This window comes from Aythya ferina (genome assembly GCF_964211825.1).
Source record: "Aythya ferina genome assembly, chromosome: 1".
Taxonomy (NCBI): Eukaryota; Metazoa; Chordata; class Aves; order Anseriformes; family Anatidae; genus Aythya; species Aythya ferina.
Genome location: NC_140296.1, coordinates 80906271 through 80933829, shown reverse-complemented (window position 1 = coordinate 80933829; position 27559 = coordinate 80906271). Strand labels below are relative to the sequence as shown.

At 49.8% G+C, this 27559-nt stretch overlaps 1 protein-coding gene across 3 annotated transcripts in view; it reads right to left on the bottom strand.

Moving 5' to 3' along the window:
• RAI2 (retinoic acid induced 2) overlaps window positions 1–26402 on the bottom strand; it is a 32525-nt gene extending 6123 nt beyond the window's left edge. Inside the window, exons 1-2 of one of the 3 annotated variants that reach the window (XM_084505530.1) lie at window positions 26218–26402; window positions 6117–6321 (exon numbers count right to left, since the gene is read on the bottom strand). The gene's annotated coding sequence lies outside the window, so the exon portion shown is untranslated. Of the gene's footprint in view, window positions 1–420; window positions 445–6116; window positions 6322–26217 lie in introns of those variants that run through there. The other 2 variants (XM_084505529.1, XM_084505531.1) reach the window with 2 other exon arrangements.
• Window positions 26403–27559: the final 1157 nt, after the last annotated feature.

Below are 27559 nucleotides of genomic sequence, written 5' to 3'. Positions count from 1 at the left end.
ACGTCCCAGTCCCTTCTGCCTCCAGGCTGTGCGGTGGGAAGGACCTCGCAGCAACTTTCTGAGGAGAAAACCTTTCCAGATGTGGTTTATTTCCCCCCCCTTGGCGCACTACGAGAGCCTGCAGCAAGCCCAACCCACTCAGACAGCGCACGGCGATCCGATGCATTAAACCTGACACGCGAAGGACAAATATAAATTTGCCAGCCGTAATTACTGCTGGCTCACGTGCCGCCCAGGCCGCTGACATCCCTTCGACCTCGCAGGCCCTTGCGGCTTCCACGCTCCCTGTTTCTGTCCAGAGAAGGGCCGCAGCTCTTCTTCAGAGAAGGGCGAGACGGCAGCAGCCTCAGAAATTGTAAATTAAAGGTAAAAAACTGTGTGGGACAGCGCTGGCACCGTAGCTCCCGAGGTGCACCATACCTGGGCCCGCACGGTGCCTACACACACGCTGCGCCCACATGTTGGCTTTTGGAGCGAGGCTGCGGGGAGAAAGGAGGCTCGTGCTGGCACTAAGAGGCTTCTTAGGCTTGAAAAGCGAACTGCGTGATTTTCCTATGGGAAAAAAATATTTTAAACAATTTTTCCTGACATTAAAAATCCCATTTAACTGATTATTTGGTATCGCTTTCAATCAAAACATTGTATTTGCCAGCGAAGCAAAGAAAAATGAGCTGTTTTGAGAGCACAGAGCTAAACAAAACAAACAAGAGAGCCGTCGCTTTACAGTAAATTTTAGAAAACATGCATTCTGCTTTCCCAGCAATCGATACCCCAATGATAACAGGAGGGGAAGGACACCAATTAAATGTAATTGCCCGTCCCGCTTCCCCCCAAACCCGCAACAAAAAGCACTCAGCCTGATAAAATATTTGCTCCTTCCCAGTCAAGAGCTTTATTAAGCAGTCCTCCAAGCACTGCAGCTCTTGCAAAGGATTGCAGAGTTTGATGTCAGTTAAACAACTTCAAAGCCTCATTAGCTCCTCGGCAGAGATTTGTTCCCTGCTCAGAAACCCTCGGCTCCCTGTTTTGTCCTGACGCAGTTCCCTGATCCCAGGCTCAGATGTTTTTCTTGTGTTCACTTGATCTTTCCCATTACCCTGACAAGAACTGGCGTGGCGAAGGCTGCCCCCGTTGCCTGTCCCTTCGGGACGAGGTGACTGTATCACTCCCAGCTACACGTGAAGGGGACCTCCATGCACACCAGTCACCTCGTTTCACCTGACCAGGTCAAGTCAGAATCCATTTTTAAGCTGCTATGGGTCTTCTGCAGGTGAAACACCTGACCCTGGGCCCATTATGCCACGATGTTTCATCATCTTCAGGTGCCTCCTGACCAGCGATGCCCACCAGAGCAACCCTCCACGGGTCCCACAGCTCAGAAGCAAGGGAGATGCCACCAGCACCATGGGCACCCCGTCCACCCCAGCACCTCCACGTGCCTGGCCCTCCTCGCTGGACCTTCTCGAGGCCACAGGGATGAATGAGCAGAAGCCAGTTTGTGACTGCAGGGAAGAAATTCCCTGAATCCAAGCCCAAATGAGAAGATCGAGCACAGGGAACCCAACACGGAGCCATCAGCTTCTCTCCTCCTGTGGGCAGGGTCTCACTCAGGGGCATGGTCAGCTACCAAGGTGCAGGAGTATGGGGGTGCTGTTTAGGGAGAAAAAGGGTAGACTCTTCCCTTCTGCAGTGCAAAACGTGGTTATTTAATGCTTCATCCTCCCCCACTGACTCGAGTAACCCAAAGCTCATTCGGCTTGCCAGTCCAAGCTTTGTATTCCTAGTGCCAGATTCACTGGATTCTCCCTCTCACTGACCCCTTTACCAACCCCGGCATTTCATCAGCATCATGCTAGCATTGATTTTGAAGCAGAAAGCACAGCCACATCAGATTTCAAACTCACCCTGTTCTTGTCCTATCCCATCTAAAATGATGTGGATGGAAAAACTTTCAAGAGAAAGCAGCCCCTCATTTTCATCCTTGCAAGAACTTGTAAGCAGTCGCAGGCATTTTGTTTAAAAGACAGAAAAACTCTGGATTCCTGTGATGTGAGGAAAAAGGCACTGTTTTCTCTCACTCTCACACCCTTTTACACGCTGCCTTTCACCCCAGTGGCTGCACTGAGCCTTTCCTGGTGTGATGGGGAGAGGCAGGGATGACCTGTTCCCTCGGTCCTGCTGTCATGCATGAGGTGCCAGCCCTCTGAATGCCAGACAGCACCAGCATGAGATGCCACCCTGCACCGTGGATGTGTGCAATGAGAAGCCCTCACCAGTTTTCACCATCTGGACTACAGCAGCATGGCTCCAGGGAGGCGCACGCCCTGCTTGCTGCTCCTTGCAGCTGTGCTCCCCCAGCTTTCCTCTTCCCCCCTTCCCATCGAGGTCCAAAAGTAAATGTTATTTCCCTGACACCAGGAACCAGCCAACGCAAACCTATTTTGCAGATGTGCCTTGCGAGAGGAAACCAGATCGGTGCTGCCCATGCTTTTCCATCACACTTTCGGAGAGTGCATCCATCGCTATGACTGCATCACACCAAATTTTGTGCTTATCGCGTCCCCACCTCGCTGTCGGCCGGCTGGCAGCAGGATGGAAGGATGCCCCTGACATATTTACTGCGGCGCTCGTCACCAGCCCTTCCCATCGCAGCACACGCTATCACGTGCCGAAAAAAACTCACAGGAGCGGTGAGACACGGAGCGGCAATTACGTCTTTCCCAGATGAGACCGCTGCATTAATGGCTCGGTGCAATCCATCATCATCGACTGAAAGCCCTCGGGGAGCGTTGGCGGGCCACTCCGACAGCCTGGCTGGGAGGTGTGGCGTTCGGGAGGCAGCGCAGAAAGATGCCTGGAGGGACAGGGATGGCTCGGCACACTGGTGCAGCTCCGGAGCAAATTTTTCTGTCAGTCTTCATCCTGCAGGCCACCTCGGTGCCTGCTGAGGCGATGCTGCCTGTCTGGGTGGGATGGCTGCCAGTGAGGGGTACCACTGCCACCCCAGGGTCTTCTGTGCTGGAATTAAGCTTGGAAAATCAAAAAAAAAAAAAACCAAAAACCAAAGAAACTGCTCAAAACACAAGCCATTGAGCACCCACCGAATACAGGGGGCAGCATCCTCATCTGCTGCAAACCGTCCCCGGATCAGGATGCGGTCCCTGGTCTGGGTTGAGCCCCTCATCACCACCCATCTGTGGGTACTGAGATGGTGGCAGCAGCCTGGGGCTCCCCTGGCCCCCCCAGAGCAGCGTGGTGGGGCGACGGACCCTGCTGTTTAGGTTTGGCTGTCTAAACAGGCACTGAAGGATTAGGTCCCATTGCATCTTCTGCGCTAATTAAAGGTTGTTTATTATCCGATTGTCCCCGATAGCATATATTTCTTCCTTGTGTAAACACAGCTGACTCTGTGGTCTAAAAATTCACCAAAACAAAAAAAAAAATGTGAACCTCTGCATTTGGGCAAGTTATAGGGTGCGAGAGACGCCCCCCAGCCCTCCCTGCCAGCACCCAGGGATCAGCAGGGCTTGTGTGGCTGGCTGGTGGGCCGTGGTACCAGCCTCCATCCCCTGATCTGGCAGAAAACACACAAAATGAACATCTGAAACCACTGGTAGCATCCTGTCACTTTCTGTTGAGCCACAATTTTGGGGGCCTTGGAAAGAGTTTGCTTAAACCTAGGCAAACAAGGTGCTTTGGCAATGTCCATGTCTTGATCCATTCAATGGAGTCTTGAGGTCCATGTCTTGACCCCTTCAGTGGAGAAGTCTTGATGTCCTCATCTCGATACAGTCAATGGAGACGTCTTCATGTCCATGTCTTGATCCACGTCTGTCAATGCAGTCTCCCCCAGGCCATGCCTTTGGGTGCGAGGTGAGCTTGGTGGGATTGGATCCCCGCCCTGACACCAAGACACCACCAGAGCTGTGAGCTCGGGCACAGAGGAGCAAAGCGATGCAACCTCTTCGTGGTTACCTGTGTTCGTGGCCCTGTGTGGCTGCAGCAGAATGTATTCGTAAATACACAATCAATGAGCCCCTCTTTTCCAAAAGGCCTCTGTTTTTCTGCAAAAGTACAGATGCAGAAGGAAAAAGCAATTTTTTCACAGGCCTCTTTGTAACTTTCAAGCGTCTGACTCCAAACCAAGTAACACTTTTTTTTTTTTTCCTGCAGATTTGTGCATGTAATTTAGAAGAATTAAATTAGTCTATGAATCTACTTTTAATGATTTGAAGCTGCGTGCCGCCCTTGTAAATTTATAGAATTATTTTAGATTTCTCTCGCTGCATATTGCAAAGGCAACACAGCGTAGTTTCAGTAGTTGAATTTTTAAATGTGTTTATCTGGGTCACTGCTACTTACAGCATAAGAAGATTTAGTGAATCCAGTTTAGCATCAGTCTAGTGCAAAGGAAAAAAAAATCTTTAATTAAAACCAAAAGAATTATGGTGGTTGGTGGGTAAAAATCTGAACATTATCAAACAAAAGCCTTTTGACCGAGCCAAGAAGAAAACAGACCCGCTTACAATTTAATTCCAAAGGGGCTAGGTGGTTTTTTTTTGGCTCACCAGAAATGATCTTGTTTAATTGGCAATTTCAGGTATAGAGAAAAGAACTGAGAGCACTCGGACATCAGGATGGCATTTTCTTCTGTGGCATCATCTAAAACCAAGATCGTGGCTGCTGGTGGTCCGCTTGCCATTCAGGGAGCAGGGCTGCCCGCGTGCCCGACCGCTGGAGAGGCGACACTTCTTGGCCATGCAGTGGTCATGACAGAAGGAAACCTGTTTTGATGTCTACTCTCAAACCCTTCTACCAGGACAGAAATAATCAAGCAGGTAATATTCAGAAGACGGGAGAGGCACCTAACATAGTTTTTCCAGCAGTCCTAGCTTGCCCTTTCATGCGCATTGCCTTGGAAAACGCCCGAAGAAACCAAGACGTTGTTTGGGAAAGGACAAGCTCCCGTTCTCACAGGAAATGCGGTAGGAGGCTGAAAGGTCACGGTGAGAAGAAAGCCCGAAAATATCCCTGTGACGCGAGAACAACATCCCCAGCACCACGCTGCCCGGCGGGTGACACGGATGTGACTCAGGAGACGAGCACGCCTCGGAGATTCGCAGATGGGGGACAACGGCAAGCCGAAAGCATCTGCCCTGCATCCTCCCTTCGGTGCCCACCTGGAGGTGGCCCAGAGCTTGTAGGAGAGAAGCTGAGCCGCTGTCCTGCAGGGCATCGGTGTCACGGACACGTGGGGCTGCAGAAGCTGTGCCGCTGGGATCCGCAGCCGCCTGCTCCCCAGCTCCAAGCAGCAGCAGCAGCAGCACGGGGAAGAAAGGGGCGAGCGTGTAGCTGGTAGTTTGACCCTGTTATCGATTTGATGCTAACAGGGAGTGCAGGAAATAACTAACTACAAAGTATTTCCCGTGTCAAAACCAGGGAGGAAGGATGATGGATTTTCTTCAGATTATTAGCGGGAAGAAAAGCCATAAATCCTCAACCCCCCCCCAGAGTTGTTACTTATTTTCTTCCGACCACGGTGGATTCTCTTCCTCCAGCTCCCCAAATCTATCTGTTGCTGGCAGATGGCACCCCAGACGTGCAGCTTCACCCCCCGGCATCCCTGCCCGATGACAAGAGCCACCTTCTGGCAGCCTCGTCCCGCCGAGGCAGCGCTCACCTTGCCGTCCGTGGGGCAGCCACACCACGGCACTGCGTGAGGGAAAGGCTCAGTGCCTGGCCCTCGGAGATGGTTTGTTTTATCACACTGGTTCTAGAGATTTATCACTTCCTCTACCTTCCTCCATACGCCCAGTGAAGAAAAATCTGTTTTAAACATGCGACAGGCACAGCTGCCTTCGGAGAGTAAGTTTGGGGGGTAAAACAAAGGAAAAACAAGAGCTATTTTTAAGCTGGGGATGACAACCGTGCTGACCAGCGAGCACAAGTGTCGGCACACAGCCATTGTTCAGCACATTCACGAGGTCAGGTTGTCACATCTTCCTTCAGATGCTTCACTTGCACCCCTTTCCTTGCACATATGGCTGGAGAAAAGGATGGCGTACAGGCTCGGGATTCTTGCGGGTAAGTATGACCAGTTTCTTCTCCTCACCCACCTCAGAAGTCTGCTGCTGATCCCGAGGGAAAAATGCATTTAGCCCTAATATCGGGTCCCACGGGCTGTGAAGCTCTACCTTCAGTTTGGTGGGACTTCTGTGCAACAGCTTCGGCGAGGCGTAGGGGATGGACTCCAGGAGCGCAGCTACCTCAGCAAGCAGCCAGGACAGCCGGCCCACGGGGTCAGGAGCACGTCCCAAAAAGCTGAAGCAAGGGGCAGAGAGAGAGGGAAGGGGGATAAGATGAAGAGCTCCTGACATCTGCATCGCAGAGCTGCAAGGACCTCTGGGTTGTCTCCAGATCAAAGGACCACTTGATAGCAGGCACCAAACACCACCACTCATCTCATCCTTCGCACATCCTCCCAGGAGAGCCCACTCCGCTGATGCTCCTCGTGATTTATCCCCAGGAGCGGCTGCTGTGGAAGGAAGTGGGAGCACATGGAGACCTGCCACGGGCAGTGAGACCAGCAGGACCCAGCTCTGGGGACACCCGGTGCCTGCTGCAGAGAGTGAGATGGTGCAGGGCCCAACGCAGGGACCTCTGGGCAGGAAAACATCCAAAAAAAATAAAACAGCAGTGTGACTGCTGTAGGGAAGATGATGATGAGGAAAAAAAAAAAAAACTGGAGCTGCTGACACAAGGGATAAGATGCACAAAGCTGTAAAGAACACCGAGGGGATGGAAATTTGAGTTTATTGGGGAAGAGTCAGAGGGAGTGAAAATGAAGGGCCGCTGATTGATGCAATGCCCTTAGCTTGCAGAACCGAGCCTCACCGTGAGATGTCTACTGTCCTTCTGCAGCAGCTGCCGAAGACGGATGAAAAACACCTCTGGCCACAAGCGAGGCAGTGATGCACTGCCGCAACTTTGAAAGCTGGAGAAGAATTGCAGTGTTTTGGCCGCCCTGCAAAAAGGCAGGTGAGGCAAACCGGCGTCCTCGGGCAGACCCACGCGCTCTTCCACAGCCCTCCTTGGGCTCCCCAAGGTCTCGAATCAGCAAAACAGCAGAAATGGCTAGAAAAGGTGTCACGCTCAACCTGCAAACACCACGGAGCATGTCCCAAGCTTTACAGCAAAGGGTTACCATGACTTAGCAAAAAGCCTCCAATCTTAGCAATAAAGCAACTAAATAAAATGGCAGCTGAAACACATCAACATATCTTCGAAGGCCAAAATGAACAAGAACCTGAAGAAGCCAAAGGAGAATCAATACCGTTTTTTGGTTTTATTGCTTTGATTAAATAATGTTCTTTGGATAGCGTTGCTTGCTCAGTGCAACCGTGGAAATTGGATTGGCAAATACTGTGCTGTGATTTATGGATTGGAAGGTTGTCTGATTTCACGGGGCTGGCAAGTACAACAGTGCAAACACCTTCCCTGGACAAACTATTCCTAAACTGCTCTATCAATATTCAGATCATCAAAATTGATGTTTGCCTTCAACAGGAACAGTATGTATGTGCACACACACACACACACACACACTTATATTCTCTTTCTCCATCTTTTGGACTGCAGGAATGCATGCTGCAGGAAATGCTGCTTTATCCCAAATCGAGACCTCTCCACCTGCAAGGTGTTTAGCCCTTCATGTAGGATGCGTTTCTGCTGATTGAACGTGCCCCTCTCCCTCAAATAAATTCTCAGAGAAACACTCCGCAGCAGTTCAGTTCAACTCCTTGTTATTCCAGATCTACAAAGGTCTCTTTACACACAGTTTACTGTGACATGAATGATGGATAATTGCTGAAGCCCTAAAAAATTCTGTCCAACACTTATATAAACTCTGTATTTTTTTAGTAGAGCAAGGTAAATACCCAAAGGTATCGCTGGTCCCTGTGGGTGCATTTGTGGAGAAAATTTGGGAAGGCATTAGGGAGACTGCAAAGGAAGCTCCAAGGACAAGCACCCATGCTCTCCAGCAGGCAGGAAACCTTGGCACGCTTCTAGCTATGATAAATAAAGCAGGCCACATCCCGGTTTCTGCAAAACGCTGCAGGAGCTCACGGGGTGAGCCTTTACCTTGTCCTCCTCGATCACTGTCACCGCAAACAACAACCGGCTCTTATCAGCGGAGACGTCTCTGCTGGGAACAAGTGACTTCAGGACACGGCGTCCTTCCCCGCTCCCTTGAACCCTGCAGACAATTTACGGCGCTGTCACTGCTACACGCGGCCTCCTCACACGCACGGTTCTTTCCCCTACATTTAGCATTTTGATTTTTAACTAAATGTCCTCTAAGGCTCTTGCGAGACCTTGATGAGTGGCCATCTTACGGATGCTCTGGGTCACTTTTCAAAATATTTGCAGGCTATAGGATGAGCAGCGTTTGCTTTTATCCCTTCTTTGGGAGGTAACATTTCGGTAACGTACATTACCCAGATGAAAATTTATTGGTTAGCACTGGGGAGAGCAGATCCTTTACAAAATTAGCCTTTGACCCAGGGAGTCTTTCCTAAACAGGCAATGATTTAAAAAATCCTCAGTGGCTCAGAGATGTTTGCAGTGCCGGTATCGACTTGCACAAATGTTAAAAGGTGCAAGGATAACACAACTACCTCATCTATATTTCACAGCAGAAAGAGCGGGGATGAAAAACTCCCGAAAACTTCCCTAATGAAACGTCAAAGCCAACTAGCTTCACTGGAGCTAATCCGCAAATCTTGATGACAGTGCAGATTACCCAGCCTGCTACACTGGCAAGCGTCCAAGGCGGCTCATCTCCCGGGGATTACACCTCCATTTAGGGCTGCCGTAGTCTGAATTATGTGGAAGAACCCTGGAGGAAACAAGTTGCAGCTCACGTTATTCACCTGGGGGGCTTGCAGTGCGCTACCGGCTCCCAAAACATCACGCAACGGCAGCATGTATGGGCACACGAGGGCAGAGCCCCAAATATTGGCAGCGTTGTGCCACGGCCAACCACCGACGTGCCAGCGAGCTGCTGACAGATGCTGCGAGATAAACCTCCTAAGGACCTTAGGGTCTGGGGAAGAAATCCCTTCTTCTGCATCCACCCCGTCCTCGTGCTCGGTTCGGAGACCCGCCCGAGACGGGGGATATTTTCTCTCTCACGGAGGCTAACTATAGACGATCCTTTTTATCATTCTCCGCCGCGCGGCTCCCGAGTGTCAGGCCCAGCACATCTCAGCATTTTATTGTAATTTCGGGTTGTTTACTTTCGCGAGGCAGGATCTTGGCAGAGGCGCGCGTTTCCTCCAGGGACGGACGAAGAAGACGGGGGCGGGCGGGGGGAGAAGGACGGAGGGATGGAAGGAAGCACTTTAACACCGACCTCCCCATTGTCTGCCTTAACAGGGACACGGGCCGAAACACAAAGGAGAAGGTAGCCAAACAGACCTTTGATCCTGGCTGAGTCCTCAGGCGAGCATCCTGCACCCGCCTCGCTCCCAGCCCGGCCTTTCCTCCTCCTTCCAGCTCTCCCTGCGCAGCGCGGCCATCGCAGCTCCCCGGGGAGGAGGAGGAGGAGGAGGAGAAGAAAGAGGAGGAAGAGGAGGAGGTGGAGGAGGAGGAGAGCTTCTCGTGCCTGTCTGCCGGAGACACAGAGCAGCACCAGTGACTCCAGACGCATGGGTTTCTGCACTGCATGGTTTCCAGGGAGATTTGACTCATCAGTGTTTGGGTTGGCAGCGCTGAAGCTAATGGGAGTACCTGCAAGCTCTAGGTGGGGGGAACAGGGCGTCTGCGTTTCGAGGTGCTACGCTGGCGTCTCGCACATCCCCGTGCTTTCAGGCGCTCCCCGGGGGCTGCTGAAGCTGTGGTCCTCCGAGGAGAAGGCGGCTGCAGCTGCCCGCCGGGCACAGCACACCTCCCCTCCTTCGGCAGCAGCTTTCTTGCTCCCTCTCCAGCTTTGTTTAGGTAGAGAAAGTGGCTCGCAGAGACCCTTGCACAAGCTCACCCCAGCAGCAATTGGCTTTGCCGCCTAAAATGATTCACCGATGTTTGAAAATCACGCAAACAGGAGCCCGCTCGGGTTTTATTACCGACTTTCCACAAAGGCACTGACGCTGACTACCGCTAATGCTATGTCTGGCATCAGCTGCCTGTGAATATCTCTCAGCAATAACAACTGATAGCAAAGCCCGGAGCCTACACATCACCCTCCTATTTGTACATAAATTCCCTCTAAAAGGATTTCAGCATCCTCACACTGGCTCTACCCGAGCATTTGGGCTCTTAAAGTCAACTCAGCCAGACAGCACGGTGCCACGCAGCTACAAACAACACAGGACGATTTTTTTATTACAATACGCTGCACTATTATTTCTAAAAGCCCAGACAGTAATATGCGGCGTGTAAAAATATACATTCATCAGAAAGAGGCTAGATACTAATTCCTGCAGCTTAATTTTTTTCTTAAGGGCCCCAGCCCATTTTTCAATTAAGGCAGGATAATATTATTAATCATAAGAAACTGCTGATGTGTAAAATTGTTTCCTTTCTAGCTGGCATTGCCTGAGAAACGTCAGATGCGACATCTCCACATTATCCCAAGGTGGTGGCAGTGCGGGAGCTGTCGCACCTTTTGCATCAAGGACCAACCTTTGGCAGCTCCCCGGACGATGAGCAGCTCGTGGCAGTTGTCTCCTCTGCGGCTCAACCTTTGGCCATCGCCTGGAAAACTTTCGGCATCGCTCCCGACTTGCGTGGCCCCGCGGCTCGCCTCCTCCCTCCCCGGTTCCTCTTAATCCCCCGTCCTGTAAACAGCATCCTCCTTAATTTTTCCCACAGTGACCAATCTCCCCCAGCTGCAGATCCCTCCCTTCTGTTTCCCCCCGACACGATCAACCCTTCAATGCTGTTCCTGGTTATCTGTAGCCTTGTGCCATTAGTTTTCTGACATCACCAAATGCTTCCTTATCTGGAGTTGCTTATATATTACATATATACATATAAAAGGCTATCTTCCACCACCTTATTAACTGCTGAACAAGAGTAAACAGTGTAAAGAGAACAGGCAAGACACTGGGGCCGTCCTGTGGGATGCCCCACCCCGATATCATTCCCTCTTGGCAGACACTGACAACCAGAGCACTTCACTCCACAGCCTGCGGAGGCACATCAAATAAATAGAAATTGTGACTTTCAGCCAAAAAAATCCTTTCTGACACGAGTCGCTCCTATTCAAATGACCGGTCTCATGAAGATCTGAACTGGAAAAAGCTGCAGGACGGAGCTCGTGTAGGTCTCTTTGCCGAAATGCTCAGCAGTGTTTCTCCTTGTGAAAAGACAAACCAACCCTGTGCCACCACAGCGATAAACACAGCACGATTAATGGCCAGCAACGCACCGGATACTGCGTGCAGCAGGGCTATAGTTAGTAACTACTTACTGACACTAATTGTTACAAACAACTGAGTTACCAGAGAGATTTTCATCTTATATATACACACACACACACACACATATATATAAATACGGCTTTGTACAAATCCAAAGCATGTGAGGCTAAAGCTAATGGGCTAGCTTTGTCGAGCATCTCAAAAATCAAATTAGCTGCAATCAAATTCATGGCACAACTCAGGGTTCATTTCATTACTATCAGAAAATTCAATCTCTGAAATCTTACAGTATTAAGCTAAAGCAATGATCTTTCTGTTAAAGTTCTTTCTTTTTTTCATTTTAAGGTGAGAAAAAGCTAGCAGGCCCTGAGAAGGTGGGGGTGGGGACTCCTGATGGATCCTACTGAAAGCTTGGCAAACATTCAATCGATTACTCTTATATAAGGAATAAAAAAAAACAGGCAGCCTTCCACGCACATACTGAAATACGTTTTGCAGCATAAATCCTACCTCTCATATCTATTTCTACAACATGCCCTTCCTTACAAACAATAAGTACGTACACATGTGCACATATATACGCATATACATCCTTAAATTGAAAACGCAAATCCATTAGGGAGCTATTTAAATCTACTCATTGCTGTAATAACGAATCATCTTATCTCTGTGTCATACTGTATGCGGGAGAGTCAGAAGTTCAAGCAAAATGCGCACACTTATGCAACATTTTAATGAATCTGCCTTTTTGGTTCATTTTACAATAAACACTCTTTAACCTTACTGTAAGAGCCAAAAGGAGAATACTCACTGCAAGCTCAGCCTCCTTTTTATTCCTTCTCTTCAAGGTTTCCAGCTATGTCTCTCTGCAGGAGTCAAGTGTGGTTTTAATAAGGCAGATGAGGCAGGGTTTCTCAACTGCTTTTGATAGAGGTGAGGTGGTCAGCTCTTTATTGACTTTCTGCAGTGCTGCAGCTACGTACTGTACAGACAATCCTGCTTTATGAGCATGCACCAGACAGGAAATGGGCCTGGAAATTTCCAGTCGGTGTTGTTTGATGCACTGTTTGAAAAGCTGCACGATGTGCATATAAAGGAAATGAAGGAGAGCCTTTGCTGTTGTTGTTGCTAACCCATCGCACTGCAGGCACTAAGTGTAGCCAGCAATGCTGGGCAGGAGCCATTTTAAGAATTAGCATGTTTCACCAAAAGAAAGACCAATGTTGATTATTTTGTGTATGCAAGTACTGCATATCTAAGACCTTTCTATAAGGGAAAAAAACAACATGGGAGTTAACTAGCTGCTGAACAATGTTACAGTCCCTTTCCTACATCATCAGCCACAGTGATATACACTGTACACAGGGCACAACTGCACTCACTGACAGCCACGCATCTTCACGAGGGGATGCGGAAAAAAGGAAGTAATCACAGGCCGGTACCATGTACTATTAAGGTTTTATTGACACCAGCACGGAGCAAACACATCACTAATTAATGGATACTCACAAGCTGCACACATCCTTCCAACGGAGTGGCAACAGAAGCACGCAGCGCTCCTCGCCCTCATACATACATTACTTTGGCTGTTTACCCTCTTGCCTTTTCTTCTGGTCTTCTGCACATCCCTGGTCCCTCACCTCCTCACACACAGTAGCCAGGTAGGTTTCTCGAGCAGAGAGATGCACCTTCACATCCCCTGCCACAAACCCCCCACGTAAGGTCGAGCAAGCCAGGTTCATAGGCAGACATGGCCTGGAGTACACAGACACACGGTCTGGAAAAATTCCCCCCGAGGTGTCTCTGCATATCTGGATGTGAAAATAACTTTTAAAATCCGACCTGACATCTCTCTGTGCCTCTTCTTGCTCTCTGCCAAGGGGGGGTAATATTCCTCTGCCTCCAGGGAGCGCAGTGACGGTGAGTAGATCAAAGCTGGCAAGAAGGTGCAGGCACTTCAGTGGTGGCAGATGCATAAAAACCTAGCACAGACTACAGAAATATGGCACATACATACCCATGTGCTGGCTGCATGACCAAGCACCAGCTCGCACCTCTGGAAACACTGGCTGCAGGACTGCTGGGGCCAAACAGTGGATGGGCACACATCACCCCACCTCCAGCCGAAGACCTGCATCAGGGTATCAAGAGCTGCAGGGTATTTATCATGATTTCATTTCTTTCAGCTAACTGCAGAGCCCTCGGGGATGCTGAGAGTAAAGCTACACACACACACAGGGATTCAAAAACCTTCAGCTCCAGCCTTACAGCTATCGTGCTGCTATCAGTGCATATGTCCCTATTTCATCAAAGAGACAGCAATGCTTAAATGCTACTGACTTCAGTAGACATAAGGATCTGCTTAACTTTCATTAGGTGCTTAAGTGTCTTTTCTCAATTGATACGCCTTCCTCCCCAAGCACTTCAATGCATGCTAGCCATTTGTTTTATAGTCACCTGGGTAGTATGTCTTTCCTTTCCAAGTACAGCTACTTACACAGGAGGGTATTATTTGTTACATATGTACAGAAGATACAGTGGAAACTGTGGAAAGCTGTTTTTTTTTTCAGTCAGCTTGTTGAAGAATTACAGGACCACAGCATGGCTGAAGCTGGCAGGACCCTCTGGGCTCACCTGCTCCAAGCCCTGCCCAAGCAGGGACACCCAGCGCAGGCTGCCCAGGACCATGCCCAGGTGGCTTTTGGAGATCCCCAGGGAGGAGACCCCACAGCCTCTCTGGGCAGCCTGTGCCAGGGCTCCTCACCCGCACACGGGCAACAGACAAGGACAAGAACATGGACAATGACAGGCAGATGATTTTGCTGCACACTGCTCCCAAATTTTTGCCTACTGAATAAATTATCAGTGGGCAGCTACAGCATAGTCCTTAAGGGAAGGCGATGAAATGCCAATAACCCACAGCAATGAACGCTTTCATCCTGCGTTCTGCATTTATATTTAAAATGCAGCTACAGGGAACAGGCATCGTGTGAAATAACAGATGACAGGCTCTCACAACACACACACACTGCTTTAATTCAGAGGACTGTGCTGAATTAGCAAGCTAGGTCCAAGCTAAATGCCCACCTCCTCTCCTGAACGCCCGCCTCGAACAGACCTGCTCTGGGCTGCTGCTCAGCCGACCTGTGCTTGCTCCCAGCCCCCCACCTGCAGGTCCCCAAAGCGTGTTCTTGTAGCAGTTTGGCTTGTTTTTCCAAATGAGATGCTGTTACACTGTGAATCTCACGAATTTTCCTTGCTAAGAGGAATTAGCACTTCGTTTCTGACTGGGGAGAAGTGGGGGGCTGGCCCGGGCCTGCTGCTGGGCCATGCTCGGGGCCTGCTCCCCATGGGCAGGAGATGCTCGGCGTCTCTAGAGAGGCACACCAAAGGCACTTTTTGTTGTGAAATGATACATTTCACCACAAAAATCAATGTATCATTTCACCACATTGACACGCAGGCTTCACTCTCTAAAGCCTCACTCGAGCAGCCCAAACTACCAATGATTTAATTTTTAAGGCCTTTTTTCCATCACTTTTAAAAATTACTCCACGAGAAGCAGCAGACCGGCACTGTCTCCAGGTCTTTGCCGGTGGTGAAGGAGATTATTCCTATCATATTCTGCAGGGGTGCTGTCAAATGCTGTTCCAGGCTATGGGCCAAAATCTACCCCCAGCCCATGTGCTCCCTTCCCACTGGCACCAGTGATATCTCCACCAAGGACTGACAGTAGTAAATGGGCAGAGATGTGCTGGCTGCTCCACCAGCACGATCTATGTGCTGAATAATTCATTTTAAACTGTTGCGCAGATGTCAAAATGTTATTGCTGATTTCTAGCCAGCAGGATGGGTGCTGCTTCTCCCGATGCGAGCATGTCACTCCCAGTAACACTAGAGACAAGCTGGGGGGTGTCTCGGCAAGACAGCAAATCCTGGGGTGCAAACTCCATATGCCCATGAATGTAAAATTAAATTCCCAAATGCTCATCACAGGCCACCTCTTGCTCTCCTTATTAGAATTTTCTTGTGGACACACTCACCCATTCCCTCTAAAAAATTTCAGAAAATTAAGTTAAAACATTCTGTAGTTACACACGTACATGGTGTCCCACAACCACCTCAACCCATGGGATTTTCTATAGGGTCTCACAAAAAGCATCTAAGAACAAACAACTTAAGGGTCACAGCCAAATTTGGATCGCAAACAAAAACCAAAACAGAAGAATAAGACCCAATCCACCCCACCCCACCCCACCCCGTCTAAACATGAATAAGTAGATCTAGCCTACGAAGTCTGTTGACATGGTCATGGCAAGAGTGCCTCATGGCAGAAATCAAACATCTCCCTCCTCTCAAAAAGAAAGAAAGAAAGAAAAAGGAGCTTTCCTGTGCTTCCCCTTTTGCTAAACCCAGAGCAGCCAGTCCAGCACCCACCCAGCCACCCCAGGGGGCTGCAGATGCTGGTGGCCAGTAGCACCTCCAGGAGCGAGGTGGGGCTGCTCCGTGCATGGCCTTGGGTGGCCCTTCCTTGGCTGGAAGGAAAATGGGAACAACACCGGAGAGCCATAGGTTGTGAACTGAGGTCAGAGATCGGGATCTCTGACATGAGCCAAAATAGCAAACAGACCCCCTGCCAGCACAGGCACACCTCCACGAGGGATGCATCAGCTCAAAAGTGAGATTTTCTGTGCCTGTGGATGTGCTTTTTCATGTCAGCTGGTCTCTGTGGAAGCAGACCTAGGTTTAATGAGTTCTAATTTGTTTCAAATCCATAGGTTTCTTTTTAATAATTAACAGTCCCCATCGTTCAGCAAAGCCATTCCTTACCCCTGACTACTTGCTATTAGGAATGAATTTGCAGTGAAATATTGTTAAAAGGTGGAAAGCAAGTGACATAATTCAAGTTTTAATTAAAAAAAATATATATCACACAAAGCAAGAGCACTAGGAGGAATCATAATTGAATAAGCAACAAAAAAAAAGAAAGACCCAACGCGTACTCCTCCCAATTACCCATTTTATTCTTTTTATGCTATTTGAATTCTTGTAATTGGTTTCCCTTACTGGATGCCCTGTGCCCAGGACGTATATAACATTTTCTCTCTGCAATTCCAGGAACTACAGAACGCGTCCACATCATTACAGCGAGCATTACACATGCTCACACACTGGGGTCCAGGAACTACAATTAACACATTAAGAAATAATAACTGCCAAGGGAGCAAGGGAAGATAAACAGCATGTAGCTGATGTAGCAAGAATTCAGGTTGGAAAAGGGCTGTCTCTTGGGTAACAGGCAAGAGAGAAATAGAAGTACGGTGCAGCACTGCCCCACCATTAAGCTAAGAAATCCCGAAAACCGGTTGAACAACAGCTTACACATTCATTTCTTGAAGTCCAATTTCACTAAAAGTACTGCTGGCTTCAGACTGTATTTTGAAGGAACCTGAAGGCTTGTATTTACAAAGAAATAATAATTGTGTCCAAATTGAAAGTTTAAACGGGATAGGGTTGAAATTGAAAACCATTCCAAGTATTATTGAGAAAAAAAAGGTTCTTTTATTTCCAACTTCCAGTCTAAAAATGTGGGAGCAAACCTGTAGAAGCCATATAACAAAGACCACAAGAGCATGGTACGTGGATATGTGCTTTCACCACGCTAACAAGCAGAAGCCATGGACTACGCTGGCCCTTTTGGATATCAGTCCTGAGTTTCGCTATTGCTTTCATCTGGACCAACAAAGACCTTGGTACTTTATTTTTTTGCAGAGATTGGAAGCCAATGGAAATGGTGGCACAACCAGGACTCAGAGATGGCTTTGTCTCACCTCTCTCCACTCAAACACAACCAAAACAGTGCCACGACAACCCCTTTCCTGAATTTTGTCACCTCCCCACGGGAAGGGGAGGCAGGAGAGGCACAAATACAGGGCCATGCCAAACCCCACCTTTTGGGGGGAGAACAGCGGCTCCCCCTCAAGCCTGTTACCCACGTGGTGACGTGGAGGAGTGTTTGTGTGAAAGGCGTGATCCCCCGTGCTGCCCTGAAGCATCTCTCATCAGTCAAATAAGACATTTCAGCAAATAACATGGCACTTTGTAAAAACATAATTGTTTTTATTTTCCAATTTTCCATGTTTTGTGTAGAGTGCTGCTGTGTTCAAGTGAACTGAATAAAAGCATAAACAGTAAGCACCATCTGGAGAACATTCTTCCAGCATGCTGAGAAATAGCAGCCGCCTGTGCTCTACCTGCTATAAATAAATGTCATTAAAAAATGTCCAAAAATTTGTTTGCTCCTGTTTGATGGAACTGCAGCCAGATAAGATTTTACTTAACCCCGTATTAGGGTACCTGACATCTTCACAATGAAAAATAAAAGTGGGTACGCTTGTTTCTGAGCGCTTCGTGTTAACATCAGTATTGCCAGCAGAATATCAATCCTACGCTTTATTCTAATAGCAGCATCAAAGGCTGCAGCTTGGGAGTAACACATGAACAAGATATTTGAAACCTGATTTCTTTTAAACTGTATCAGGTTCACGCTGTGGTGATATCCCTGAATCTGCTAGCAAGAGATTGGGTGAAATTATTCTTGCTCTAAAACGACAGTGTAACAGTTTGGATTAAAAAAATAAAATAAAATAACGTTGGTAATTTCTTTTCAGTCTAACACAAAACCATTCCAATCTCCCTCTCTGATAAAAAAAAAATACAGGCTAAGTCGGCCGTGGGGTTGTGATGAGGCTGTGAAGGGTCAGCATTTGCTGTGTTTGTTTAATCACTGCAATTAGAGCTATGCAAATAATGAAATTGTTTGCTACGGTGGCCAGGCTGGCTGAGAAAAAAAAAAAAAAAAAAAAAAAAAAGAAATGCTTGAGTTGAGCAATCGAAGAACTATTTTTTTTTTCTTGGTAAAATGACAAAATAAAAGTGTTTTGTTTGCTCCACTCAGAGGGTAGCAAGGCCTTGAAGGAATCAATTCAGCTTGAAATGAAAATACATTTTCACACTGGAACAAAGCACTTGGACATTTTACATTTTTTCCCCTTTTTATTTACTTTCTTTGGGCCAGAATCTTGGACAAACATTTTCAGCACCCTGAAACAGATGCTTAGGAATACTTACAATTTGGGAGGGTAAAAAAAAAAAAGGTGAGGGGGAAGGGAGGAGAAGGGGATTTGACTGTTCCTTCACCTAACCTCTGCCACATCTCTTCAGGACAGCATGCAGGGCTGAGGCAGCACCCGCCGGGGCTGCTGCCTGGCTGACAAACTACCAGCACCAGCGGGAAGAACGATGGGAAGACATTTTAGTTTCCTTTTTCCCCCTCTTCTCCAACCCACTAACCTTGGGCTAGCAAGTGCCACGTAGTGATGGGAGTGAATGTGCCTTGGGGAATAACAAAAACAGGCACTGGGTCCCTCAGAGTGGTTGTAATTCCCAAGACACAGTGCATTGCAGCCTAGGTCCTAATCCTAATTTAAAGGCAAGAGTGGAAGTGATGGACATGAATCAGATGCTGTCCTTCCAAGTTTTTTCCCCAAAAATCAAGGCTGCTGAGCACCGGTGTGTTTGAAGAGCAGCTCTTCTTGTTGCCCTGCTGTCAGCTATGCCTTCCCGTGGGTCCCACTGAAAGCCATTCCCACTGGAAGCTGGTTTTTGGTTTTGGAAGGACTCCATGTGCGAGGAGCTGCATGGATACACATGAGGGCACAGTCCTTTCCCTGGTGAAACAGTCATCTCAGACACAGCAAGGGCAGGAAACGATAGCATGGTTATGGTTCACATGAGCTGTCTTTTCCCTATAAAAATATTTTAGATAGATTTATTCAGAGCCCACTCACTTCAGTTAAATGAGACTTTGCACACGGGTGCTTCAACTCTCTGGAAATGAAGATGTTCAACTCCTGATTTTGGCAGGGTGGGAATTTGCCTACCCCAATAAGGCTTTCCAGGGGCAGGTGTGCTGGGAAGTCAGGTGGTGGGTGTCTGTCTGTCCATCTGGATGGATGGATGGATGGGGGGGAGGGCTGTTCTTTGTTTTGTTTTTGCCTTTGGTCAAATTCAAACAATATGCGGTAACAAGAACTAAATGTCATTTTCCTGCCATCCATCTTAATTTGGCATCCATTTTAAAGCTTACCTTTGACCTTTTAAAATGTTAATACACTTAAGCAGATATAAAAACCACACAGCTCCTGGAAAAATTAATCATAGCCATATCATGATGTTAGTCTAAAAATGTAGCATCAGTTGTTTTCCTCTGTAATTTTAAGAAATGTTTGTCAAAGTCAGCAGCGGTAACTACGCCACAATTAGCTATTATTTCCTTTGCAAACAAGTATCCATGCTAAATGCGATAGCGAAATCATGTCAGCATAACTGGCACGACTTACTATGAATTTCTTTTGTTTGATAACTGCCGAGAAGCACAGAAAAGGACCCGAAAAGGGCCTTGAGAAGTTGGCTGAGCCATCGTCCTGCGCCACAGCAGGATCAGCTATATCTAAGCCACTCCTGACAGGAAACCTTACTTAGACTTCCTTAAAACAGCAGCCTGAAATAGAACCGCAAAATTTGGTTGCGCAAATCAAAACAATTAAATAACGTAAATATGAAAATAATCCGTATACGTGCGCCACACACACAAATACGAAAAGACAAAAAGACCACGCTGACCTACACGGTAGCTCTCCCACCTCCGACCACTTCGCATTCTGTAGCCAAAGTTACAAACAGGAAACTCTAATAGAAACACCCCCTTCCTTTCAAAAAGGAGAGGCCGCTCACTTGAGAGCCTCAGCTCCTTGAAGTTCAATGGCACCTCTCCCCAAGAAAAGCAGTTTCAGAAGCACCGGGGTCCTAAAATATTTGGACCTTTGTGCTTCAAAGCCAAGAGCTCTTCAGTTCCACCCGAAAGCAAACAGGAAGCAGGAGTGTTGACCGGCCTCTCCAGCAACCACAGCATGGCTAAGATGTCCGGGAGCCTGTTCCTGATCAAAGACATTCACCTGGGCTTCTGACTGAACTGTTTCGGGGTCGGCTGCCTTTTGGATGGGGGCTGGGAGGCTGTGCTAAGTCTCTCCAGGACGTTGTCGGCTCTGTGGTTGCACGCTATGAATGTGAAGCTCGTGGCACGCAGCCGTGCTCTGCTTTCGCTTTCTTTTCTGTGGCATTTAACAACGCTTAGGGCCATCAATTTTAATGATCCTCTTTAGAAGACAGGAAGTTATGGTGACAGCCAGAACGCATCCTAAAACGCAAGCGATGGCTTCATGGCTAAGCACATATGGGAAGGACCCACAGCTGCTAATTGAGCATCTGAAAAAGATAAATTAAGGACCTACATGGCAAACCCAAACCAAAGGCTGATGTGTTCCCTCAGTGAGCTCCTCACCACCGCGTTCTTCCATCTACCAAGACCATTTCAGCTCCAGCACAACTGGAGCTTGGCCAAGCAGTCTTCATTAAGCCGAACAGCTGCTTAGGTGAAATGCCCGGGTGAGACACGAAATATCAAGCCTGGCACCACCAGCCCCATCACAGAACACCACTTCCAGTGCCCCCTGCACACCCGGTGCAGAGGAGCTGTTCACAAGGAACCCGTTTTCTCCCGTGACAGAGGCCTTGTGAATCCACCCTCACCACACAGGTCCTCCCATGCCAAAACAGAGAAAGGGAACCCCATCCACACCACCTCCACAGACTGGAGATGAGTTAACAGCACCTCAAGGCTACAACAGCAAAGATCTTCTCTGCCTTTGCTCCTTCTAGGACAAGCCAACACGAGTATGTGTGGAACTATGTACATGTATCTCCACACCACGTGCTCCACCCTAGGTAGACAGTAGCCTTTGCTGTCCCACCAGAAGACCCTCCAGGGCTGCAGACCCATGTTGATCTTTCTCATGGAGCCCTGTGATCCAACTGCTTTCCTGTGGGACTTGTGGAAAGTTCTCCACCCCCAAAATCAGGCATCTTAAATAGGATTTGGCCCCTGCCCTAACTTTCTTTGAGAACCCCAAAGAGAGTTGCACAAGAAGTAACAAGATTCTTCCAAGAAAGACATGGTAATTCTCTTCTTCTTCCCTGAAAAGTGCACAAGATTTAAAACAACAAAATCCAAACCCAATGATGTGTGTTTTGTACATAAATTCCTACTGACTTCTGTCGTTCCCTCAGTGTCCCTCAGCCTGGAGAGGGAGGCCCAGCCCAGGTGAGGGCTGATGCAGCTCAGGGCAGCAGTCCTCTTCCACCTCGCTGCAGGACAGAGCTGCCTTCCCATCTCCAGCCCCACCACCGAGGCCAGAGATGAGGACATCTATTATTCTGCTGCTGATGCCTGACTGCTTGGTTAGGAAAAGCCCGATTAAAAAAAACAACGCGTTGCCCTTCCTGTTTGCTTTGCAATGGCCTTGTGCGAATCCAGCTCTGCAGCAAGTGATCCATCACCGGCCACCAGAAAGATGTGCATCATGCATACACAAAAATACATTTTACTTAGCTTTCCACATTTCTGTTCTCACTGACCTTTTGCACTAGTCAGTTCAACACTCCTCAGTATCTTTCCTTCAACCTAAGGACAACCTTCTTTTTTTTAAAAAATAAAACAAGGACCATTTCATGCAGTATTGTCACCTAAGCTTTCAAACATGATCAAATATTAAATATATATATATATAAAATGAATACACATTTCTCACTTTGCCACTCCTGACCCTGTAGTCTGTCTTTTTTGCTGGCATGCAACACAATTCACATGTGCAATTGTTATCCTGTTTGCAACTGTTTTATTCAGCATCTTCTGATATTCACGGACTGTAAGCTAAGTAACGCTCCTCTAGTTTACTCACTAAGCATAGATGAATAACTGATGAGCCACAAAAAGTTGCTATTGTTCCAGTCAGTCACCAAATAACTAACTTGGCCATTCAACCAGGGAGAAGTTTTCTTCTCTGAAAGGTGACAAGTAGCTCTGTAATGACTTCTATTATTTTCTCAATAAACTCGGAGAAAATAGGATGCTGCAGTTAGAAAAACACAGAAAAGAGAAATTAGCTACTACTGTCATTAAGGATTCAGAGGCTGAAAAAGAACAGTTGGTGCAATGCAGCTGGAGCGCCTTTCTGGAGCAAAGCGATTATGCTCTGGCCGTTAATGAATTATTTTTCGCTGGAATGCAAGACCTGCACTCCTCCAAACAACCTGGCTTTGCTGTGGGGAACAGGCTGCCAGAGCACGTGAGAGCCATTGTTCTCCTGGCCCTCCTGGTAGCCACCGCGTTTCTCCGGCCTCTTTGTTTCCATGTCACAACAAAGGCAGAAACATAATGAAAAGGTTGAAGCAAACACAGGTGTTGGAGGGGAGAGCGCTCTCCAAAGCCAGCCTGCACTACCTGAGTGGGGATGTCCAGGGGGTGCCTGCCCTCAGCAGCCCCACCGAGGTTCAGGAGGTGGAGAGGTGAACTTCCTTCTCCTCTTGGGCCCATCAGGGTTCACCCCCTAGTGCCAGCTCGAAGACAGTAAAATAAGCACATGAGAAATTGAGGCACTTCTGTGACACTGCCGCAGTGGTGCCCTGCTCCAGACTTGCAGGAGAAGCCATGGACATGGCCAGTCCTGGGAGGACTTGTTTGAGATCTTTGAGCTTGCTGTGAGAGAGCTGGGAGCAAAACCCCAAAATCTCCTCCTCAAAGCCAACAGACACTGTTCTTTGGAGGGTGAAAAGGACAAGAGGCCTGTCCCAGGCTCTTGGGCTGCCTCTTGAGAGCACTCAGCCGCAAATCCAAAGCCTCAGAGAAGCATTTTCAAATATCCATGTACCCTATTAACTACCCAACGAAAACATAGCAGAAATAGCAGGCTCCAGCTGCTTGCACTCAATGCCAGCCCTTGAACATGGAGCAGCAGAGCATCCCCAACCCACCCATCCATGCGCTGGTCTGCCTTCCACTGCTCCCACCTTGCTCTTTCTAAAAATCCCATGCGAAATCCCATGGATGCAATCCCATAAACTCACCCTGCCCACATTACAGCACCACTACGTGGCTGCCGTACATTACAGGACAGCCTGGATAGATCTGCCTGAAAAAAAAGAGAAAGCCACAACTAATGGGCAGCACTACATCACTTGACAAAGCAGCTCCTCTGCAAGGCAGCCAAGTTACTGAGTTGTTTAGTGCCCTGGGAAGGATGGGCAACACTGGAAAAAAATCAGGAATGGTAATTCCTGAGACCTGGGAAAGGTTAGCGATGCTTTTTTGTAGCCTAGGACTTGTCATAAAGCTGCCTCCTTTTGGAAATCTGGAGTCTTCTGGGACAATTAAGAAGAAGGGCTTTGAACAAAGCAAAAACAAGAGACAGTATATGGAATCTGAGCAAAGCTACAAAATATTTACTGTACTGGCCCTCTGTAGATGCCATTTCTGGAGGCGTGACCCAGCACAGCCCGACCTCAAAACAAAGCAATTCGCGGCTGGCACCATGCATCCTCACCCGGCTCCTTCCGCTCAAAATAAAAAAAGCAGGCACTCCCATAAATCATTTATCCACCCCAGTTCTGCAAGGAGAACGTTTGTCAGCTCCCATTTTGCTTCCCTTTCCCCGGCTGCCGGCTCTGCAAAGCCACCATTTCAGCTGCCTGCGGGCACACGCATCCTCCTCCTGCCCGTGGAGATCCAGCCCGCCCGCCAGCCTCGGAGGCTCTCAAAGACCACGCAGGGCTGCCACAGCACACGGGTAGGCTCAGGTGTAGCGAAGGTGGTGGTGCTCTACTCAGTAAAGGTTTTTAAATGGCAATTTTTAGGCAGGTATATACCTTTTTGGAGTCGGTAGCCCTGGGGCACCCCTCACGTGTACTCGGCTACCGTAACCATCACGTGATTTATGTAGAAGTAATTGGGGTTAAACTCTCTGCCACATCGAACTCGTCACATTTGGCCCCATCTCTAGGACCTAGAAACATCTGAAATAAATAAAGCCCTGTGTCACTTCACGGGGTCTGGGCTTAATTAGGATCATCCTGGTTTTTATGGGAGAAATCTTGTACTGCCAGCTTGATGTGGCGAGCCCATCACTCGCAAGGTTATCTGGTTTTTGTTGTGTTCCTTTTTCCCTTTAAACTACCTACATGAAAACATTTCTGTTTCTATTTCTACAAAGCCTTATTTTTTTGTTTTGTTGCAAGTCCTCCGAGCAGCCGGCTGACAACCCCTCCTTATCTTTGGCCGTCGTCCATGCTAAAATAAGCATCCCGTTGTTACGCCAAGGGAGCTGCACCCTCCCACCTCGGCTCGCTGTCGGCTCGCACACAGCTGGCTGCGCAGCGCCGCCCGGGGTGCCATTTTCTGGGATTCACTGCTAGGATTCACCCTCTCGCCACGACCTGCCTCGCCAAGTCATGCCAGGCCCCTGGCACGCTGGGGATGCCCCAAACCTCAGCCAACACTGACTGACCTTGTCCCAGAGAGCTGGTGGCACTCAGCCCTCGGACACGAGGGTGGCGATGCAGTGGCATCAGCAGCTCAGGACAGCTGGGTTAGGGGAAGGACGGGGTCAGGGGCTGCTGGCGCTGGTTGCCACCAGCTCGGGCAGCTTCCAGCTGTGCCCCCCAGGTGAGGCGAGCCCCCGCGGGCCAGGGGCAGAGAGGAGGGGAGCGGAGGCAGGGCAACTTTCAAGCTTTCCCTAAGCCCTGCTGCCGATCCGCGGCAGAGGCAGAACCAGAAGCCGGATTTTTTTTGCACAAAATGAGTTCCTGGAGCAGGAGAGCAGCCAGCCGCCTTTGTTACGGGCGGGTGCATTTTATTTTTATTTTTTATTATTATTTTTATTTATTTCCCCCCCCCCCCTCGCAATTCGTGCTGCTGCAGGCTCGCCTCTTGCTCGCTGGGCTGCGACTTTCCACGGCCGCTGGCAGCGGTGCCGGGGGGCTCCCGGTGCTACCTGCTCCGTGCCCTTGGGGAGGGGGGGGGGAACCCACCGGCACCCTGCCAAAACCATCCCCGGGCACCTCTCGCTGCCGGAGCCCCCCGGGGGCTTCACGAGGGGCATCGCCCAGTGGTCGCCCCCTCTCCAGAGCCGTACCTCGGGGTGCAGGCGATTGGGGCGGCTGGGACGGGGTCCGGCTGCCGGAGCTGGTGGCGGAGAAGCCACCCAAGAGCTGTCGGTGGCCGCGGGGACAGCGGGGCGAGGGTGCGGGATGGGGGCAGCGCCGGGCGCGGTGCCCGCAGCGGAGCCACCGGGGCTGCCGGCGGAGCGGCGGCGGCTTTCCCAAATGTATAGAAAAGAGGAGAGAAAAAAAAAAAAGGGAAAAAAGGGCAAAAAAAAAAAAAAAAAGGGATGGCGCTGATTTTGAGCCACCGGCGCGCCCCGGACACTCCGAGCAGCGGCGCATTAGCCAGGAGCCCTTCCCTCCCGATGCTCCGGCGGTAAATGACGTGCGAGGTCACCGCGGAAAATCATAATAGCCATAATAATAATACCAGTAATAATAACAATAATAATGATAATAATAATGATAATAAAAGCAGCGCTTGCCCGCGGGGACGCAGAGTACCTGCGTGCACCCCGGGGGCCGAGCCCCGCGCTCCCCCGCCCGGCCCCGGGGGCTGTCCCCCCGCTGTCACCGGCGGCCGGGGCTCCCCGCAGCCCGGCACAAAGCGGCGGCGCCGCCGGGAACAATGCTGGGGCCCGCGGCCGCCGCCCGCCCGCCCGCCCGCGGCTCCCGGGGGCTCCGCGGGGAGAGGAGCGGGACCCCCGCCCCGCACAGCCCCGCACAGCCCCGCACCTACCTCCCTCCGGCCGCCGCTGCAGGCTGCGGGAGCCCCCGGCCGGGCTCCGCGCCCCGCGGCCCCGCTGCTGCCGCCGCCGCCGCGGCCAGGGCGCAGCCGCCGCCCGCCTCCGCCTCCGCCTCCGCCCGCCCCGCCCGGCCCGGCCCGGCCCGGCCCCGGCCCGGCCGCCGGCACCGCGTCCCGACGCGCGCCCCCGCGGGCCGGGCGGGGCGGGGCGAGCGGGGAGAAAGGGGCGGGGCTACGCGGGGGTGGGCGGGGCTAGGTGGGGAGCGGGCGTGGTTAAATGGGGGGTGGGCGGGGCTAAGAAGGAGTGGGCGGGGGCTTAAGGGGGGTGGGCGTGGCTTAAGGGGTGGTGGGCGGGGCTAGCTGTGAGGCTCTGAGGCTCAGGGGGGTGAGCACTGGACCTGGTCCTGTAGGGGGTGATGCCCTGTAGGGTCTGATCCCCTGCAGGCTCTGATCCCCTGCAGGCTCTGATCCCCTGTAGGCTCTGATCCCCTTCGCTGTTCTCACAGCGCTCAGGCTGCACGAGGAGAGGCGCCGTCTGCCTTTCGGGTTGCCCCAGCTGCCGCACTGCATCCCAGTAGGAGCTCCTGAACCTTGTGTGAGCATCCTCGCAAAGCCAGGTGGTCGGGAGAAATGTAGAGCATACAGGAGAAATATATTCGACTCGGCGTGAACTTCGTGTATGGCCCGTGCTCATATGCAAAACCAATGGGCTGTCGCCGCTTCCTTCGGCGCAGCATGTAAAGCAGGCAGCTGTGCCGTGCATCTTCCCCTCTTACTCCGTCTCGCAGCAATGCTTTGATCCCGTCCCACAACAACGCTGTGCGGCAGCAGAATAAACGCTGCCATTGTGTGGTTATTAATCTAACAGCCCGGGATGCACTGCAAACCTTAAACTGGATGCACAAATTCAGCATGAGCACCCACGCTGTAAATGGGAGGTAGGGAGGACTGGTAGACCAGCACACCCGCACCGTCTGCTGTGAACTTCCAGAGCACTGCAAGGGTGCTCGCCGTACGTGAAATGGGGATTCAGGGCGGCTGCAAGGAAGGTTTGCAGTGACAGGAGTAATTTTCAGTTTTCCTCTAATAATATATAGACAGTAGGAAGCCTGTGGCAAGTCGGAATTGAGCACCGAGCAGCTTCAGAATTGTGTAAGGCATTATCTATTATAAGGAAGTTTATAAAGCTCCATCTCCATTATTTGAGTTTTCATGAGGTCATAATCCACTTGACCCCCGTGGTTTATTTCATCACTATTGCCCCTCCAAGGAATTATAACCTTTACCATTACCACTTGCTAAATATATCAAGAGGTTTTAGTGACATTATAACAAA